The sequence below is a fragment of the Lissotriton vulgaris genome, chromosome 9 (assembly GCF_964263255.1).
Source record: "Lissotriton vulgaris chromosome 9, aLisVul1.2, whole genome shotgun sequence".
NCBI lineage: Eukaryota > Metazoa > Chordata > Amphibia > Caudata > Salamandridae > Lissotriton > Lissotriton vulgaris.
In genome coordinates, this window is record NC_141697.1 from 73,990,872 (window position 1) to 74,009,959 (window position 19,088).

General features: G+C 46.3%; 1 protein-coding gene across 4 annotated transcripts in view; it reads left to right on the forward strand.

Moving 5' to 3' along the window:
- The window catches only part of SIPA1L1 (signal induced proliferation associated 1 like 1), an 847,070-nt gene that overhangs the window by 550,805 nt on the left and 277,177 nt on the right, over positions 1–19,088 (forward strand). The gene's annotated exons all lie outside the window — the stretch shown is intronic.

Sequence of the window (19,088 nt, forward strand, 5' to 3'; positions counted from 1 at the left end):
AGCCCGTGAGGGATCTCCCTGATACTCTTAAGGGGCCTACTGCGGTGCTGTCATGGTTGGGGGTCTTTAACTGATGAACTCTGAGCAAGTACTGATGGTGGCACCTCAAGATGCACCTCACGGTACTTGAACAGATCAACTTACAGCAGGTAAATTGCACGCTGATGAGGCCTGTTGGCCTGGAGACCTAATTAGTATCATAATTCATACAGCTGCGAGTTGGAGAAAACAACACTTTTGAGGTCTGTACTTTAATAGGAAATGTTCATGGGCCTCAAAACCAAGCATGACTTGATTTGTCCAGCTTAAGGGACAAAAAAATATCTAGCTGCAGTGGAATGGACACCTTAGCTGGGCCCTTGATGGTTTCAGGGTAGAATGCGGTGTGCACAGTTGAGACTCAATACACTTGAAGATACAGCACCTTTAGGTCGTCAGTAGAAAAAAAGAGCTTTCCCTTGGTGGACATACATCAACAACAAACCATTACGAGAGGGTCCAAGGGATATAAGGTTTAAAGACCCTGCCTGATTACTATCCCCAGCTCCTTCTACATGTATGACCCAAAAACACAGGGGGGTCTAACAGCCTAATTATGTAGCTGCACTGTCAATCCGAATTACCAGAATCTCGGAGTGTTTTAAATCACATGGAGACAGCATATTTCAACAGAAGGTGAACACTATGTGTATAGGAAAAACCGACACAGTACAGATCATTCACAAACGGTCAACAAATCCAAAACATTTAGCAATGGGTTACCATCAAATTGACTTGGTGATCAGTCCTATCATCTGGCCAAACCCAGGTGTAAGTTAGGCTAGTCCCCTGATCATTGGGACATCAAGCGCCACACCATTTGTTGCTGGTAAAGGATTTGGTCCACCAACACAAATGAACCGTCACTGATGGCTGATCTTTGATGGGTAAGTGAATAGTAGTGCAACGAAAATAGTGACTTTAAAATAGGATGGTGTGTCCTCCTACTAACAACTTTATTCTGCGGCCGAACAGCACCTCCTAATTAAAAACCTAGAACAGTGCAAGAGAGACAGTCAACAAATATCTGTCTTGTAACGGGCCAACATGTTTCTGCCTAACGGGCATTTCATCCCTTGGCATTCGTCAGGGCCTCTGTTCTTTCAATAGTTGCACTTAGTGATAATTAAACAAAAAGAAACACCGCCACCACCAGAGTGGAAAAAGTAAGTATAGCGGTTGAATATGATACAACCTGTGACAACCGAAGACATTAACCCTCCATGTCAGTTAGGAAGTACGATTTATATGGAGGAAAATGTATAATAGTTAATTGTGAACAGACTGTCATTCACCTAAAACCATGTATTTCACCAAAAACGATTATAAGAAAAATAGTCTATTCATGCTCACCCTTCATGGTAGGGGAATTGACCTCACCTCACCTGGACCTTGCTCAGGTTCTACGAGGCCCAGCACTACAAAGATATAAGAAGTAAAACAGAAAGAGAGAGCAACATAAAGCTTAGTTACACAGCCTTTTAAAATGCCCAGAACTATTCCTGTGCAACAAATCTACTTCTATCTAGAGAACAACATATGTGGAGACTCCGGCACTCAAACTATGTGTGCCCAGCCTCAAAGTCTCCCAGATATATCATCTAACACAGAGTTGTATTTGAAAAAATGAATTACATATTCTCAGTGGGAGTAGTATTAATCTAAGGACTCTACCAACAACATTTATTTTAGCTGTATTATCCAAGCCTATGTAATGTGGCTCTAAATAAATATGGTTAAGGTTCTGTGAACTCACCTCTCCGTCGGTACCTCAAGCTCCCATCTGAGTCTTGGGGGAGGTACCGAATCGTAGAGGATCTGCTCTTTAATAGTGTCTTCGGGGGGTGTTGGTATTGTAACCCTCCGCCTCAATCAAGTATACAGCGCACTCCTTTGCGCTCGAAATCGCGCTCGGGACTACCAGATGATATCATCCTCTCCATTGTTGTAGTTCTATTGCTAAAAATAGCATGAGTAACTAGTAACTGCAAAGATCGGCGGGAAAAACCGGGGCGAGTTCCTGATTCCGTTTCTTTATCAAACCAAGCGCCGGTCTGCTAGTTATGCCCCCGATTCCATCTGAAATGCAAAGCACTCTCTCTTGCGCTCGAGATCTTGCGAGATCGCTCGCGGTAGGGACTACAAGATGACATCATACCGCCCATTCTAGTAGTTCCCTTGCTATAACATGTATTGACAACCAAAGTATGCAGCGTAAAGCTGCATACAGAGGATCTATAACCCCTATGTTTGTATCGAGCGGGATTGATGTTTTTAAGTTTATATTTCCTTGGTGTTCTAAATCCAATAAAACATTTTGCTGAAGGAACTACTGGATGATGTCCTTATATCCATATTTGTAGTTCTTGCTCACTGGATACTCAGAGTCCCACGGGGTACCAGCAAGGAGAGACACACCCTCACACCCAAATTAGTGATATAGAATCCAATACTCCTATGATAAACATGCAACTATTTTAATAGATAAAGTAAAGTTCATAGGGTCTATATTGGATGGTGGTGGTGATGGTAAATGAAACACCCACGCTTTAGCTAGATGTTCTATGTGGTATTTAACAAAAGCCCCACCCACAGATGTGGTATATTTATGTTCACCTCATAATGTCTTATGTGGCGCTTTTCCTGTCCTCTATATATGGTGTTGAAATGTATTTCAAAGTACATGAAGAATAGGCTTTGCCTCTTATTGCCCCAATCAACTATCTTGTAGAGTTTGTGTGAAATACTATAGAATGGATTGTATCAACTCTGATGGGGATTTCGAATGCTGTACATAATCATGTAATACTCCTTCTAAGTTCGTGCTGGGGTGCATTAACCCCCAGCCTGAATCTCTATAACAGGGTCCAAGGAATATCATCGTTCAATCCATCTGTGTCAGTCCGGAGCTTATAAATCCATTTTTGTTCTTTTAAGAAAAGGTACCTAGACACATGCCTTATATGCCCAGGTATAAAAGGCTTTTCCAGGAGAGTCCATTGAAAGTCAGTTTCATAATATTGTTTCTCCAAGAAATGTCTTGTGAGTTTGGTCAGAGACTTCTTGCAGCGGAAAGAGCTCTTGTGCTCTAACATTCTTGTGCGGACTTTTCGAGTGGTCATACCCACATATCGAATGGAGCAAGCGCATGTCAACATATAAATGAGATTATTGCTGTTGCAGTTGCTGAAATTGCACTGCACCCAAGGTCTATTCGTGCCTATGTCTATCTCACTTGAGTGTTTTGTTTTGGGACAAACTGAGCAGATGCCACAGGGGTGGTGACCCACCACAGGAGGGAGATTCCATAGGGTTTCGCCAATTTTCTTGTTGATTTCTTTGGGGCGTGTATGCACCAGTCGATCCCGGATGCTACTTGCCCATTTAAATGCAAATAAGGGCTGCGCAATCTTATCCTTGCTGTTAACCTCTTCGCCGCTAATGACAAGGGTAACTCGTCATGGACTTTCCATTGATTTCAATGGAAAATCAATGAAAAGTAAAATATTGCCTTAGCAGCCAAGTGGTTAAGAATGCGCCAGTGTCTTCTCACGATTTTCTGGATATTATTGCTCCTGGTGTTGAAAGTACTCACGAAAGTGAGTCTTTCTAACGGGGGTTTTGAAGTGGGAGGTTCGAGTAGAGCTTCTCGGTTATTCATTGCTCTTTTCTTTGACATCTTAATCAATGAACTTGGATAGTGTCTCTCCTTCAGTTGTGTACACAGATTTCTGGCATGTACATCGAAGTCCACCTTCCTTGAACAGTTCCTACGGACTCGCAAGAACTGCCCATAGGGTAAGTTTGGGCGTAGGGACTTAGGATGATAGCTCTCGTAAAGGAGCAGAGAATTATGCGCCATGGGTTTCCTATATAGCTCACTCTGCAAGCCTGCAGGTGTTGCATAAATAGACAAATCCAAGAAGGCAATCCTTTCTTTGTGCGCCTCCATTGTGAATTTAAGATACTGGTTCCTGCTGTTCAGCCACAGATGGAATTCTTTGACCGAGTCTATGGTGCCTCTCCACATTTCATACACCCTATGCTCATAGGACAATTCACATATGAACACTGTCTTATACACACACTATAGTATACCCACACAAAAATTATATAGTTCAAGAGTTTATTCTTTTGTTAAAAACAAAAATCTTTTTCATAAATATTCAATTTAAAAACAATTGAAACATATCACAATTTCATAAACATAATTTTACACGCATAAATGATTAAAAACACATTATTTTACAATACATTGTACATCAGCACAACTCTCTAAAAAAATAATTCACAAAAAAGGGAGAGACATACAAAGACATACTAATTAGTCATTCAATATTGCACATCTGAGAACTTTAACAATCGCATTCTTATACAAGTGAACTGTTGGACCAGGCTCTCATCCATGCTACTCCTTTTGGGGAGGTGGGGCAAAATCATTGGATGAAGTTGAGCCGGAGAACATAGGTGCCAAAGTCATGTTAGACTATAAAGTTGGGTGTAGTATTTGCAGAGTGGCCATACTGAGGCCGGTCAGCGAGTGTCACATGTCTGTGATGTCCTAGTGCGCAATGGTGATAGTGGAGTAGAAGTGTAGGGTGAGTGGCTGCGTCATAAACATGATCTTAGAGGTGCTCATGAAATACCATCATTTTCATGAAGCTGTTTTCAGTGAGATTTTTCTTATGCTGTATAATGTTAATGAGTATTTATAGAGCGCACTTACACTGGGTGGCTTGATGGCGCTGACCGAAACATGATATGCTACAAAAGTGGACTAAAGAGACAGCAGTGCTCACCGCTATACCACATCGTATGCTTGCAGAAACAACCAGGTCTTAAGGAGTTTCCTAAATTGCATAATATCAGTACTAGACCGAATTTTCAGAGAAAAGGAGTTTCAAAGTTTAGGAGCGAGGACCGCAAATCTGCAGCCCCCTTGGCGAACTCGCTTGAAGGTAGGGATAGTAAGAAGTGAAAGATGGGCAGAGCGGAGGCTTCAAGTAGGAGCATATCTAAATATCAGGCTGTTAATAAACGCAGGACTTTTGCCATGTAAGGCTTTAAACACAAGGCAACCTGTTTTAAAAACACAGCGCTGAGAAATGGGAAGGCAATGTAGCTTTCTGAGCACGGTGTAACTGGTTGCCATCTTGGTTGCCGGGAGACCAGTCGAGCTGCCTGGTTTTGAACCAACTGCAGTCGCTTAAACAGATAGTGGCATTCCCAGGTACACAGAGTTAGCATAATCCAGATGAGATATAACGGTAGTTATGATCCGGATCAGAGCATCATGGGTGAAGAAGCGATGGATCTTCCTAATCTTGCGCATCTGGAAGAAACAGTTCGAGATCACTGTGCCTACCTGGGACTTCAATGTGAGTTCATTATTGAGGGAGACTCCCAATGTTTTGGCCGAGCTGGAAGGGGAAGGTGGTTGACCCAGCTCAGCAGGCCAGTAGTGTGGGCCCCAGAACTTATAGCTGTCCTCAGTCAGAACAAGCTCTGTCTTACCCGGGTTCAGTCTAAGGTGGTTATGGTCCATCCACTGTTGTATGTATAGCATTGTAGCAAGAAAGTCCACCATAGAGCTGTCCGAGCCGTCTATCTTAAAGACCAGCTGTAGGTCGTCTGCATAATTGAACACTGTCACCTTTCTTTCCTTCAAGGATTGGATCAGAGGGGAAATATAAATATTAAATAAATGGGGGACAGTGCTGAACCCTGTGGAACTCCACATGTGATTTTATGAGGGGGAGCCAGGAAGGGCCCTTGGCGAACCGCTTGGGACCTATCATCCAACAAGCACTGGCGTTGCCAATAGGTCTCGCAGTAGGGAAGTTGGAGCTATTACAATTGCAAATAACAATGCCTTTTATTTTTGTTTTCAGTTTAAAAACATAAAGGGCTTTGTCATTTACAAAACTAATAGCTCCAACTTTCGTACTGCGAGACCTATTGGCAACGCCAATGCTTGTTATTTGCTTTCAGCCATTTGCAACATGGATAAAAAACATTAGCAAAGTCACTAGATCGCACATAGGTAAGACCTAGTGGCTTTGCCAATGCTTGTTTTCTCTGGTATTGCAGAAAAATTGACCGCAAAAAGCACAAATGCATGCAGTTGCCAAACACCTATTCTGATTTCTTTACAAGCTCAAAATGACCCTGATTTGCAAATGTGGGCCACTTGTTAAGTTACCTTATCTGCAATTGGGGACCACTTTTATTGTGGTTCCCGGACTAATTTCTTTACCAGTTTGACCATGGGTGCTCTGAAACCCAAGCCTTGGTGTTGCCCTTGTTCAAAATGTTGAAGGTTGCCGGTGCTAGCTATCAAAAAACTCTTGAAACAGTAAGCATTTCAATATTAAGGTAATGACACATTACAACACCTGTATTTAACAATCTTTCCATGACGAGAGCAGGCTGTACCTTCCAAATGCATGAAATGCGTCAAAAGTTATATTTAGAAGCTGAATATATACCAATTTCCAACTTTTTTGCCACACCCCAAAATATTGTATTGCACAACCGTACTAAATCAATCAATAATTGAATGAATAAAAGGGTTTGGAATGAAGTGGCATTGCTGCAAAGTGTGCACGTGCACAGTGCAAGCCTGCAAGGTTATCTCTCTGCAAAGCAGCCCTCTACAGCGCCCCCTGGAGGTGGGTGCTGTATAGGTGGGCGTTGAACCGAGGTCTAGCTGCCTGGGGCCAAAGGGTGGGGTGATGCTAAAATGTCCAGAACGCTAAAAATATCCCGAGACAGCCCTGCACACGTGAGACCAATTTAAAATGCAAACCGCTGTTGTTTATCTGCGTTGTGTCCTTACGGACTTGAGAGGTTGTCGGCTGGGGAAGTCCTCCCTGGAGGCAGGTTCAAGAACGCTAAACATTCCACTCAGACCACGTGCTGTGTTCAAGCTGCGCAGGGAGCAGAATGGATAAGAACCACAAACCCCTGCCTAAACTTTGCTGTTACTGTCTATTGAAATTAGACACATATATTACGAAATTGTGCAATAACGTGTGCTGTGATGCGTTAAGGTCACGCATCTATTATAAATGTTTAATATATGTCTTTCAGACTTACAACTTTGGATTTGAGATGTAACCTGGTTTTGCCTTGATTGTATGCACCCAAAACTGTGGTGTAATGTTTAAAGCATTCTTGTTAAGCAAAAGACAAATTCCCTCACGATAACACAATAGCAGTACTTCATAGACGACACATTTCGGAGAGGCGTCCTGGGTTTCTTCCCCATCAGTACTTCTGTGCGAGCGACAGGTCGGCGCCACGCGTGCCTGAGGTGCAGCGACTCTAGAGATGAAGCATTGGGAGTGCTTCCTTAGGGAGGGGGATGCTGCCTGTGGACTCAACCCATTTCCCCAGGCAGGGGACATGTTGCAGGCGCGCCTTCTGTCGGTGGCACTGCTCCTCGGTGGGAGACAGAGAGCGTTACAGAGCAAAACTAAGAACCAGAGAATAATTACTCAAGACAGTTAGACTGATACGTTCTCTGGAGTTGTTAAGAATCTAAACAATATGGACAGGAAGGGGCAAGCAGGAAAGCGGTGTAGACTGAGGATGCGTCGGGCTCACAGAGGCAGAACGAAGAGCAGTTTATGATGATTGTGTTCCCATGAGGCTCTGACAGCTATGACGTGGCATCCAGCTGAGGCCCCATCCACACTCCCCACAAAGGAATGGAGACCGTTGACTCCCTGAGAGGCCCAGTTTATGAAAGGGGCAGGCCAACATTAAAGTGAAAGCGTGTATGGTACACTTTCACCCAAAGCGAAAAAAATAATTAATTAACAAGAAATGGTGTTCTAAAAGTATTTCAAATCAAACGATTTGACTATTGTTTGCCAAGTCAACAAGGGAGAGAACAACACGGGAAAACTGAAAGTACGGCCGGCCTGCGGCCGGCCATGAATAATTAGGGGAGGAGAAGCCGCAGAGCGCACGCTGGGCGAAGCCCTTTGATGTGCTGTGCGGCCGTGAATGCGCGTGCTTGTTTGGTCACGTGATTCACATGAACTTAAAGAAAACCGCAGGAACGACGCCCTTGGTTTGACGAGGATTTTCAAGACATGAATTCTCGCTCCGCTCAATGCGCTTGCGCGCATTGATAGGTCGCGAGACCTAAAAAGGAGGAGAGCCAACAGGAGTGCCCCGAATGCCCGCACATTCGACACGGTAGACCAGGGTGACATGGTCGACCGTGTCGAAAGCGGCAGAAAGATCTAAGAGCACTAATGCCTGGGGGGAGCCCTTGTCAGCATGGTCTCGAAGAGTATCCAATACTGCCACGATGACAGTTTCTGTGGAATGGGCCAGCCTAAACCCTGCCTGGTGGGGATCAAGATATTTGGATTCCTCTTGGAAATCTGAGCGGCTATTAGCTACATGAGTCTCTAGTAACTTTGCAAGAAATGGAAACCAAGAGATCGGGCGATAGTTGAATAAGAGTGAAGGGTCAGCTCCTAGTTTCTTTAATAACGGTACAACTATGGCCTTTTTAAAGGCCAAAGGAACTTTACCCGAAGAGAGGGATTCATTCAAAACAGAAAGTACAGGGCCAGGAAGACAGTCTTTATTTATATGGGGCGGGCAGCAGTCAGAAGGAGCACCAGATTTAACCTTCACTAAGAGTTTATATAAGGTTTCAATATCAATGCTAGGAAAGTGACTTAAGGTATTGTTGTTTTTAAACTGAGCATGGGGACTAGACGTACAGGGAAGCTTGGGAATATTGTTCTTAATGGCAGTAATTTTGTCAATGAAGTAATCATTGAGGGAATTACACAATTCCTGAGATGGCAAAGCCTTCAATAATATTCTCTCAGGGTTGGAGAGTTCATTGACAATATTAAATATTTCTTTAGAGTTATTGTTAGAATTAGTGATGCATGTAGAAAAGTGAGCAGCTTTGACTGTGAGGATATTTCTCTTATATTCTTTCCTAGAGGCAGTATATATGAGTTTTTTTATCCGGCCAGTACTTCGATCGCCACTGTCTCTCCAGTTTACGGAGCGACAGTTTCTGATATTTAAGGTCAGTAGAGAACCATCTCACTGCGTCAGTACAACAGGCAGATTTTAGTCTGGTAAGGGGGGCATGTTTGTCACTAGCATTCAGTAACCACTTTGAGATATTCGTTTCTATTGTCTCCATGTTCGTCCCGCCACTCGGGGCAGTTTCGACTAAAGTTCGAAGAAATTCTTCTTTGTTTACAGTATTCCATTTCCTAGCAAGGCCGCCTTTAGTTGTGCTAGGTCTCTCAATGGACGGAAACCTTAAGGTAAATTTCAGCAAATGGTTATCAGACCAGGTGCAGGTTGCTATAATGGGGGTGGAAGTGACCAAACCATTAGTCCAGACTTGGTCCAAAATATGCCCTTTCTGGTGGGTAGGGAACAGAACCTGTTGAGTAGTATTCAGGTTCATGAGAAGATCAGTCATTTCAGTCGAATGTGGCCCCTCGTCGGGATCTTTATACCAATAGTTAAAGTCTCCCACAAGTAAAACCTTAGCATGATCAGTAGCAAGTTTTGCTATCTGGTCGCTAAGTTACAGAGGAAATGAGGGGGTCTTTTTCGGAGGCCTATAGAGAAGTACACAAACAAAGGAGTCACGGAGGGATTCTAATTTTATTACCATTTTCTCAGTGTCTTTGAGGGATTGGCTAGGCAGGGAGCAGAACCTATAATCATTGTGAATGATCGCTGCCACACCGCCACCTAATTTATCGGAAGGGCGGTCTACATGGATGATATAATAGTCGTTAGGAATAGCCGCCAACATATCAGGACCGAGTCATCCGTAAGCCATGTCTCAGTCTACTGCATAGAGCTGGTTAAGTTTCTAATGCTGACCACATACACACTTCACATTTTGAAAAAAACACTCTATAGTTAAAATTCCTCATCGCTTTTTCTTATCACACCCCATTTCTCCAAGGGAATGACCGTGATTTATAGCGTGTCTGAAGCTGTTGAAATTAATGATATCTCCCTAAAGGAATTATAGTCTGTGCTCAAATACTTTTTGTGACTTAACACCATAATTATGACTTTATTTTTAAAAAAGCGAAATGTGTGAAATTAAAACTGAAAAAGAAATTATATACTTTGCAGCAAAAAGGTTGTTAATACAACTCAACAAGTTAGAAAGCAGAAGTTTTAGGTGGACTGTGGGTATTGTGTGGAGTTTGAGGAGAGACGATTCTATATACACACACACCTGGTACCAGCAAATGTGCTCACATTGCTCGAAGGTCACAGCATTATCTGTTTTTGCTGAGGGGGACTGAAGTTCAGATAGGTGGAGTACTCTCCTAGCTATAAAATCCCTCATTCTGTTGCAGTGGCCCTTTTAGGTCTCACGTGGCTTTGGGTGCGCACATGCGCACTCGAGCTCGCGAGATTTAATGACTGAGTAGCGAGGTTAACCCCCGCCCCTCTTCTCCATTGGCTTGCCTCCTAAACGGTGGCCAGCCATTGGAGAAGAGGTCCCAGTGACGTTCTTCTTTAGATCTAAGCCCCATCCTTTTCGGATTGGGGGCATGTTTTTGACATTCTTTCTAGGCTGTAAACAGTCAAAAAAAAACACGCCCCCAAGTCTGGAAAGGACAGGCTTACAGACAAAAGGCTGCACAGGCTAAAAGCCCCTGTCCCTTTAACTCACCCTCCCTGTACCTCCTACTCAGACAGAGATTTCTGGGTAATGCAATATTTAGGAATATGGTTATTTCTGAATCCACCGAAACTTTGTTTACCGATGCTCTGCGGTTCTTTTTCTCTTTAGAATTCGAAAGCAGGGTGGAGCTCAGAGCATCAGAAGTAGTTATTGTCGAGGAGGAGTTTGTATTGTTTTTCCTGGCAGGTCCGGATTACCCCGGCAGTGGGGAGGAGCCTTGGAGCAAAGCACAATCTTATTTTTTCTTTGGAGCTTCAGATGCTGGCTCAAACGCTATTTGAGGTGCAATGCTAACTAACTGTGTGGGGGCAGATTCCAAGTTGCGCTGGGTAGAGCACCCTAGATGGACGTGTGTCGTGAAATGTGTTCAGGGCTCTCCGTGTCAATGAGCTGTGAACCCTGTGATGTTTGTTCATCACTACGTGTGACCTGAAACCTGTCCTTGGATCTCCGTGTCCTTCGTGGGGAAGCCCCTTGCTAGGTGTGCCCTTGAATTCGATAAGGGGCCACTTGCCCCTGTATAATGTCCTCTAAAGCCACTCGCTGTGTGCCCTCTTTAAACCCCCTTAGTCCCCCCCGTGGCTCATCGCAAACCCTGCAGTGGCACGCAGTGTCTCTCCCCTGTGCCCTGGCATCTGAAGCCTTTTCAGGTTATTTTTGACGGTAATTTATATCACCTCCCTTGTAGTCTTGAGTGGAAAAGTGAACGCGAATGGAGGTGGTTAACCCCATGTGGCTGAATTGTTTGTAACCACTTTTGTGGCCTTGCTGAAAACTACCAGTGCTGTTGTGTTTAGCAGCTCGAACGTGTGTGTGCACTTTTTGTGCCCACTGGACGAAGAGAACGTCACACACACGTGCCCTTTCAGCAGCACCGAGGTTCTGTTGTGGGCGTCAGTACTGTCCTCCTGGCACCGCTGCGGCTCTGCTGTCCGCGTCAGTACAGGAGTACTGTCCTCCCGACAGAGCCGGGGATCGGGTGTCCGTGAAGTCTGACAGCGCTGAGCTTCTGCTGCAAGCGTCCGTACCGTCTGTCTCCTGAGAGCGGGCCGCTCTGGTACTGTCCCACGCACGCCTTGGCGGCGTTGCAGACGACCCTGGCGCTGTACTATATATATAATGTGTTTACCTAGAGCTTGACAGTACCTGCCCGGTATGCGCCTGTGCCTGCCCTGTGTCAATGACGTCCCCCCCAGGGCCCAGAAGGGTTTGTTTGGGGTGGGGGGAGGGAGAGAAATTCTTCACTCTTCACTTTGTCCTTCACAACAATCAGGCCTTTGTTGTTTCCCCTAAAAAACAACGTTTGTATGTTTTGAATACGTTTGTAGTGAAGAAATGTGACCTGGCAGGGCTGGCCTGGTCTACCCAGGGGCAGGATGCCAAGTGTGGGCAAGTGCAAGTGTCTCCGGGTTTTGTGCGGGGGGGGTGAGGGATACAAAAATAATACATGAAGTGGAGCCGGCACAGCAGGGGCTAGCCCGGGCAGGGAATGATTCCTGGCAGCCAGATAAAGAGAGGCTTCTTAGGTGCGAGGCTCCCTTGTTGGACTCCGCAGTCTGTGTTCCGGGTCCCTAACCCCCCTTCTGCCCCAGCCCTAGTTCTGGGCTCTTGCCTCGGACTCCTCCCGGGCAGCCAGAGTTCCGGGTCCCTAACCCCCTTCTGCCCGAGGGCTAGTTCTGGGCTCTTGGGGGCGAGCCGCTGTTGCAGCCTTCACGTGAATCTCCCAATGGATGCCTTTACTGGGCCCTCGGTTCTTTCGAGTTTTGTTGCTGTGGCCGCCAGTGTTCTCAGCCCTCCTGACACTACGCAGAGTGACCCCGTGTTCTCTGCTCGCACCTTGGGTTCTCGTCCCTGGTTCCCGTGTGTTCCTTCTGGCTCACGCACGGTCCCAGCTTGTTGCTGGGAATCTCCTGCCGGTGCATTCAGGGTTCTCCCCCTGTTCCACGCCTTAGTCTATGTGGTCTTTGTCCCCAAAAGAGCTCCCCCCACACTTTATCTCTAACACAGCTGCCCCCATACACTCTAACCCCACAAAGTATCTCCCATCCTGTTTGGGGGTGATCCACTGCTCACTCCTTTTTAACCACCCCCAATGCCCCCGCCCCTCCCAGCTCTGAGTCTCTGCCCTCGAGTGTGCAGTGTCTCCAGTATGTTCCCTCGCTGCACAGCATCAGTACCTCCACGGGCTCCGCTATGCAGCACCCCCCTGTGGCTTTGAGCCCCCTCTCGTGCACGCAGCCTGTCCCGGCTCGAGCTCTGCCTGTGCCACGGGCCTCTGTACGGTGCACCGGCGGGGAGCCCGACCGCTACCTCCGCACCTAGGCTCAGGAAGCGCGAGGGAGGAAGGGAGGGAGTGCTGGAAGAGGAGGAGGGGCAATGAGAGGCAGCGGGGCAGTGCCCAGAAGAACTCCCCGTCCGGCTGCAGCGCCTCCAGCAGCACCCAGCCTCCTGCCCCGGAATGGACAGCCGCCGTTCCCGGGCACTGCTGCCGCCCCTGGTGGCCGCCCTGCTCCTGGTGAGTACATACCTTCTCTTACAGTGCTGCCCGCCGCTTCTGGAGCTGTGCACCCTGCCCCAGCACTGAGAGGAGTGAGTGCTGCGGGCACTTTGCAGGGGGAGCCGTCCTGTCAGGATGGGTGCATGCTGTCACGATGACTGGAGGACAGCAGCTGTCAGGAGAGTCTAAGAGTAACTTGTCTGGGCGGGTGGACTCAATCTGTCCGTAAAACCTGAAATTGATTGATGGAGGGTCACCTGAAAAGTGACTTGCCACGACAGGTGGCGTGTTACATCACGATGGACTGAAAGTGGCATAACAAGCTGGGTGGAAGTGACCAGTCAGGAAGGGTGTAGAGTGACCTGTCAAGATAGGTGGGAGCTGTCCGCGCCTCCACAGTGCCCCAGATGCTTCTTCACAAGTAATTTTTAAACTACATTGGCTCTTGGAATTATGCTCTAGAGCTATGTGTATGTGTGTGTGGCTCTGTGTGTGTGGCTCTGCGTGTGTGGCTCTGCGTGTGTGGCTCTGCGTGTGTGTTGCTCTGCGTGTGTGGCTCTGCGTGTGTGCCTCTGCGTGTGTGCCTCTGCGTGTGTGGCTCTGCGTGTGTGGCTCTGCATGTGTGGCTCTGTGTGTGTGGCTCTGTGTGTGTGGCTCTGTGTGTGTGGCTCTGTGTGTGTGGCTGTGTGTGTGTGTGGCTGTGTGTGTGTGTGTGGCTGTGTGTGTGTGTGTGGCTCTGTGTGTGTGTGTGTGGCTCTGTGTGTGTGTGTGTGTGGCTCTGTGTGTGGCTCTGTGTGTGTGTGTGGCTCTGTGTGTGTGTGTGTGGCTCTCTGTGTGTGTGGCTCTGTGTGGCTGTGTGTGTGGCTCTGTGTGTGTGTGTGGCTCTGTGTGGCTGTGTGTGTGTCTCTGTGTGTGTGTGGCACTGGTTGTGTGGCACTGTATGTGTGTGGCTCTGTGTGTGTGTGTGGGGCTCTGTGTGTGTGTGGGGCTCTGTGTGTGTGTGTGTGTGGCTCTGTGTGTGTGGCTCTGTGTGTGTGTGTGGCTGTGTGTGTGTGTGTGTGTGGCTCTGTGTGTGTGGCTCTGTGTGTGTGTGGCTGTGTGTGTGTGTGTGGCTGTGTGTGTGTGTGTGGCTCTGTGTGTGTGTGTGGCTCTGTGTGTGTGTGTGTGTGTGTGTGTGTGTGTGTGTGGCTGTGTGTGTGTGTGTGGCTCTGTGTCTGTATGTGTGTGTGTGGCTCTGTGTGTGTGGCTCTGTGTCTGTATGTGTGTGTGTGGCTGTGTGTGTGTGGCTCTGTGTCTGTATGTGTGTATGTGGCTCTGTGTCTGTATGTGTGTGTGTGGCTCTGTGTCTGTATGTGTGTGTGTGGCTCTGTGTCTGTATGTGTGTGTGTGTGGCTCTGTGTCTGTATGTGTGTGTGTGGCTCTGTGTCTGTATGTGTGTGTGTGGCTCTGTGTCTGTATGTGTGTGTGTGGCTCTGTGTCTGTGTGTGTGTGTGGCTCTGTGTCTGTGTGGCTGTGTGTGGCTCTGTGTGTGTGGCTCTGTGTCTGTGTGTGTGTGGCTCTGTCTGTGTGTGGTTCTGTGTCTGTGTGTGTGGCTCTGTGTGTGTGCTTCTGTGTCTGGGTGTGTGCTTCTGTGTCTGTGTGTGCTTCTGTGTCTGGGTGTCTGTGTGTGTGGCTCTGTGTCTGTGTATGGCTCTGTGTGTCTGTGTGTGTGGCTCTGTGTGTCTGTGTGTGTGGCTCTGTGTGTCTGTGTGTGTGTGGCTCTGTGTGTCTGTGTGTGTGGCTCTGTGTGTCTGTGTCTGTGTGTGGCTCTGTGTGTGTGTGGCGCTGTGTGTGTGTGGGGCGCTGTGTGTGTGTGGGGCGCTGTGTGTGTGTGTGTGTGGGGCGCTGTGTGTGTGTGTGTGGGGCGCTGTGTGTGTGTGTGTGGGGCGCTGTGTGTGTGTGTGTGTGGGGCGCTGTGTGTGTGGCGCTGTGTGGGTGTGTGGCGCTGTGTGTGTGTGTGTGTGGCGCTGTGTGTGTGTGTGTGTGTGTGTGCAAATTCAATAGGTCTCGTATTTGCAAGAGATTAAGCTATTGGCATTGTAAATGACTATGCCATTTATTTATCTGTTTTCAAAACCAACACATAAATAAAAAATTTGTCATTTACAATGCCAATAGCTCTAACTTTTGCAAAGGCGAGACAGTAGCATTGTAAATGCTTGTTCGTGTTTGGGGCACAGCCTTCTTAACTGTGTTCCATTAATGATATCTGCGCCAAATGTGCGTCCTATTTACTCACATCTTGCGGGATTCTAACGGTGACGAGGGTTTCTGGATTTCCCTAGATAGATCCGAGAAAAACGCTAATATATATTTAAGGTTAGGGGTGCTCAGGCCACCAACTTCCCACCATTTAACAACAAGTTGATTTGTAAAAGAAATAGCCTAATCATTTTTTGTGGGGTTTAATCTACTTGCAGTTTGTGATGGAAACCGATGTGTTGCAAATGGGTGAACCCTGAAAGCTATACATTTTAAAAACAAAAGCTACGCAAAATTCAAAATTTAGCAAGAGGTCAGTTATGGAGATTGCCCATGGTTTTCCCAATGAAACTAGTCATCGAAATCAAAAACAATGTGTACAAATTAAAACAAATATCAATAGCGGACTGTTTTAATTTGTATTGCCCCCCCTCCTCCACCCCCCCCCGCCCCCAAAAGCCGATTAACAAAAACAATATACCATCAGGTCTGGCAGACCCTTCTTGGTACAGGTATCACTGACAATAATTGTGAAGAAGTGTTACTTTACAACAAAAAAGAAAAGATTGCTGCTAATTCAGTCCCCCTTGATAATAGGTTCCCTCATTTTTACGCACACTCTAAATAGGAAAAGTCCCTTTTCCAATGCTTTCTTTCCCTAACCTGATGCCCTTTCCTCCCTCGCGCCTTGCTCAGTGATCTAGTAGTTGCGTGTGCGGGGCTACTAGAGCTCTCCCAGCCTAAACCATGCCAGTTAGGCTGTGGAAGTGCAGCGGTCAGCTGGTAGGATCACACCTTGCTGAGTTTTTTTAGATAGTCTGTGTTTGAATATGGTTAACTGGCAATAATTGTGAAAATGCGTGTTTACTAAAAAAAAAAAAAAGATTGCTGCTAATCCTTAAAAAATGACTGCTGCTAATACCGTCCTCTTTGATGGTAGCTTCCCTCATTTGCACTCTCACTCTCACTGGGAGCAGTCCTTTTTCTGTGTTAGTCCCTAATCAGATACCATTTTCTCCCTCGCACCTTGCTCAGCTCTCTAGTAGTTGGTGTGGGACTGCCTACTGGAGCTCTCCGAACGTTTATCATTCAAGTTAGGCTGCAGACATGCCAAAGGGAAGCCCATCTGCGCCCATCTGTGTTTAGAGCACGTCCAGCACTAACCATGCTGCCCTTTTCTTGTCAACCTCAGACTACACTATGGCAAGGACATCCTGAGGGCCCTTTCCTGAACCATGTAGCACCTTGTTGTTCTGTGCCTAGTAGGCTTTCCTTTCAGCCTACTGCTCTTGGTCCATTACCCTCACTGCCTCAGGTGACACTGCAAGCCCTAGAGCTCCACATTGGTATAAGGGTTTCTTACACAATATTCATATCCGCTTAATCAACGTAAAATTCCCTCCCCATACATAAAACACATTTTAGACCTGCTTAATGACGACTGGGATATATTACTTCTAACGAAAACCTAGCTTAACTCGCTCTGAGGTCCGACATTGCCCTCGCCATTGCAGACAGCTAATCGATCACTTACATTGATCATGCTGCTGGAGTGGGCGGTGGGATTGCCATCATATATCACTCCACTTTTAGCTGTACCCTTCTGAAGCGTGATGACCTAGACCTCATTGAAGGTCTGGTCTTTTCCTTTCAGACATCCCCAAACGCCTCCCTTTCAGTACCCTTAGTCCCAAAACCCAACCCCTGCCTCAACCCTGGACGCACCCATCACTGTACTCTTCCCCCATCTACTTACAATACTCCAACTTCCTAGTCCTCTGAGACTTTAATGAATGGAGAACACAATCAACTCCCTCAACAATTCCCTAGTACAAGGCTTTGGTATTTTAGCACCCTGAAAAACATCTTCCAGCAAGCGAACCACACCGCCCTGCAACTAGTTCACACCCAGCCTTCAGGAAGAAAAACTCCCATGCAAACAACTGGAACTAATGTAGAGTAGTAACTATGACATTGAGGACAAGTCTGCTCATAGCACTGTGCTCAAACAGTTCCGGAGGAATATAAAGAAAGCTAAAATTGCTTCAGTTTCTTTGCTTATTGCATCTTCTGAAAGCGCCCCAAAACTATTTTTAAAATCGTCAAAACATTTTTGCAACCAGAGGCCTGCAAACAGGATATGATCCAAATAACTACTCCGAAGAAGCTACAAAAGAAACAAAGGAAAACTATTTCAGCTTCCAACATATGCAGTATGACAAAAACATGTATCAATAAAAAGTACTTTTAAGGGGGTCAAAGGGAATATATTTATCGACCTGACATCTCACTTCCCTCCTATAGTCATATCAAAATACAAAACAGAGATGCCCGGTCCACTGTGTGTGCTTCTGTACTAGTAACTTGGAACCAACAGGAATTATACAAAAGAAAAATGAGTTACATCTGGCTGAGAAATTCCCATCAGCCCACCCTTTTGGCAGAATCTCATCATGTGGGAGTTGGTAATCAATCCAAACACCGCCCAAACCATCAAGTGACGGTACGGATATGGATATCAGAAGAAACTCTAGCCAGAATGTTGCTAATGAAGTGCAGTGCTCTAGTGAAAGTGATAATTAAAATTAACTACTTATACAAAAAATGTGTTTAATGAGGATTGTCCAAGTGTCAAAGGTAAAACCACGCCTGGTAGTCTGAATCTAGAACTACACTATGGCGCTGTGCAGGACGGTCAACATGTTTCAGCCAAATGGAAACTCTATCCGGCTTTCTTCAGGACCCTAGTGATGGTAAGCTACTGCAACATAAAGAAAATCTGGTGTGATGATAAGGTGCAAATTAAAGTTAAATGATATACTTTACAATACTTGTATCTACCAGGAAATTGGAGCCCCAATGTATACTGGAAGAAGTAAATTGTCCTTCTCCCAGCTTTTTGGGGAGACGACTTCACCTCACCCGGCAACCGCTCGGGAATATGAGGCCCCGCTATGTCCGTCGGTACCTCTCTCTGGCATCCGAGAGAGGTACCGTCGGACCATCGTCGTGGACAATGAAGGGAACTGTTTTCTTTGAATTTGTTATTTGTGAACGGGCATAAAATGTGTTCTCCTTGTGAAAGGGCATAGTACCATCACTTGAACTGAAGTTGCCTGGTGGCTGAAGTGGGCTGACCCTTTACTCCATGACCTATGATGCATTAGGCGGAAGCAGAATGTGAATCTCACAATAACTAATCAAACGCAGTAGTGGTTTGACCATTGCCTTATGATATTTTGGTTGGGGAGCATAATGTAAATGTCACAATAACCAATCAATGGCTGTATTGAGGTGTCCCCTTTACCCATGCTCTGATATGTTGGGCAGAGGCAAATTGTAAATTTACAATAATAGACCAATGGCAAGAGGAGGTGAACCGCCCAATGCAAGGTGGCCTGAAAGCCACCCGGGTAAAGAAAAACTAGTGGGAGTGTCTGGTCGGGTATCACGGCAGCGACCCAGAGCAGGAATCCTTTTACTAGAGACTTCACTAAAGCGGAAACTCTCCCTTTTCAAGCGATGCCTTTCTTACATCTGTACTCCTGCAGAGGGGGGGAAATGCAACCAGATGCATCACCACAGTACTTACCCTCACCT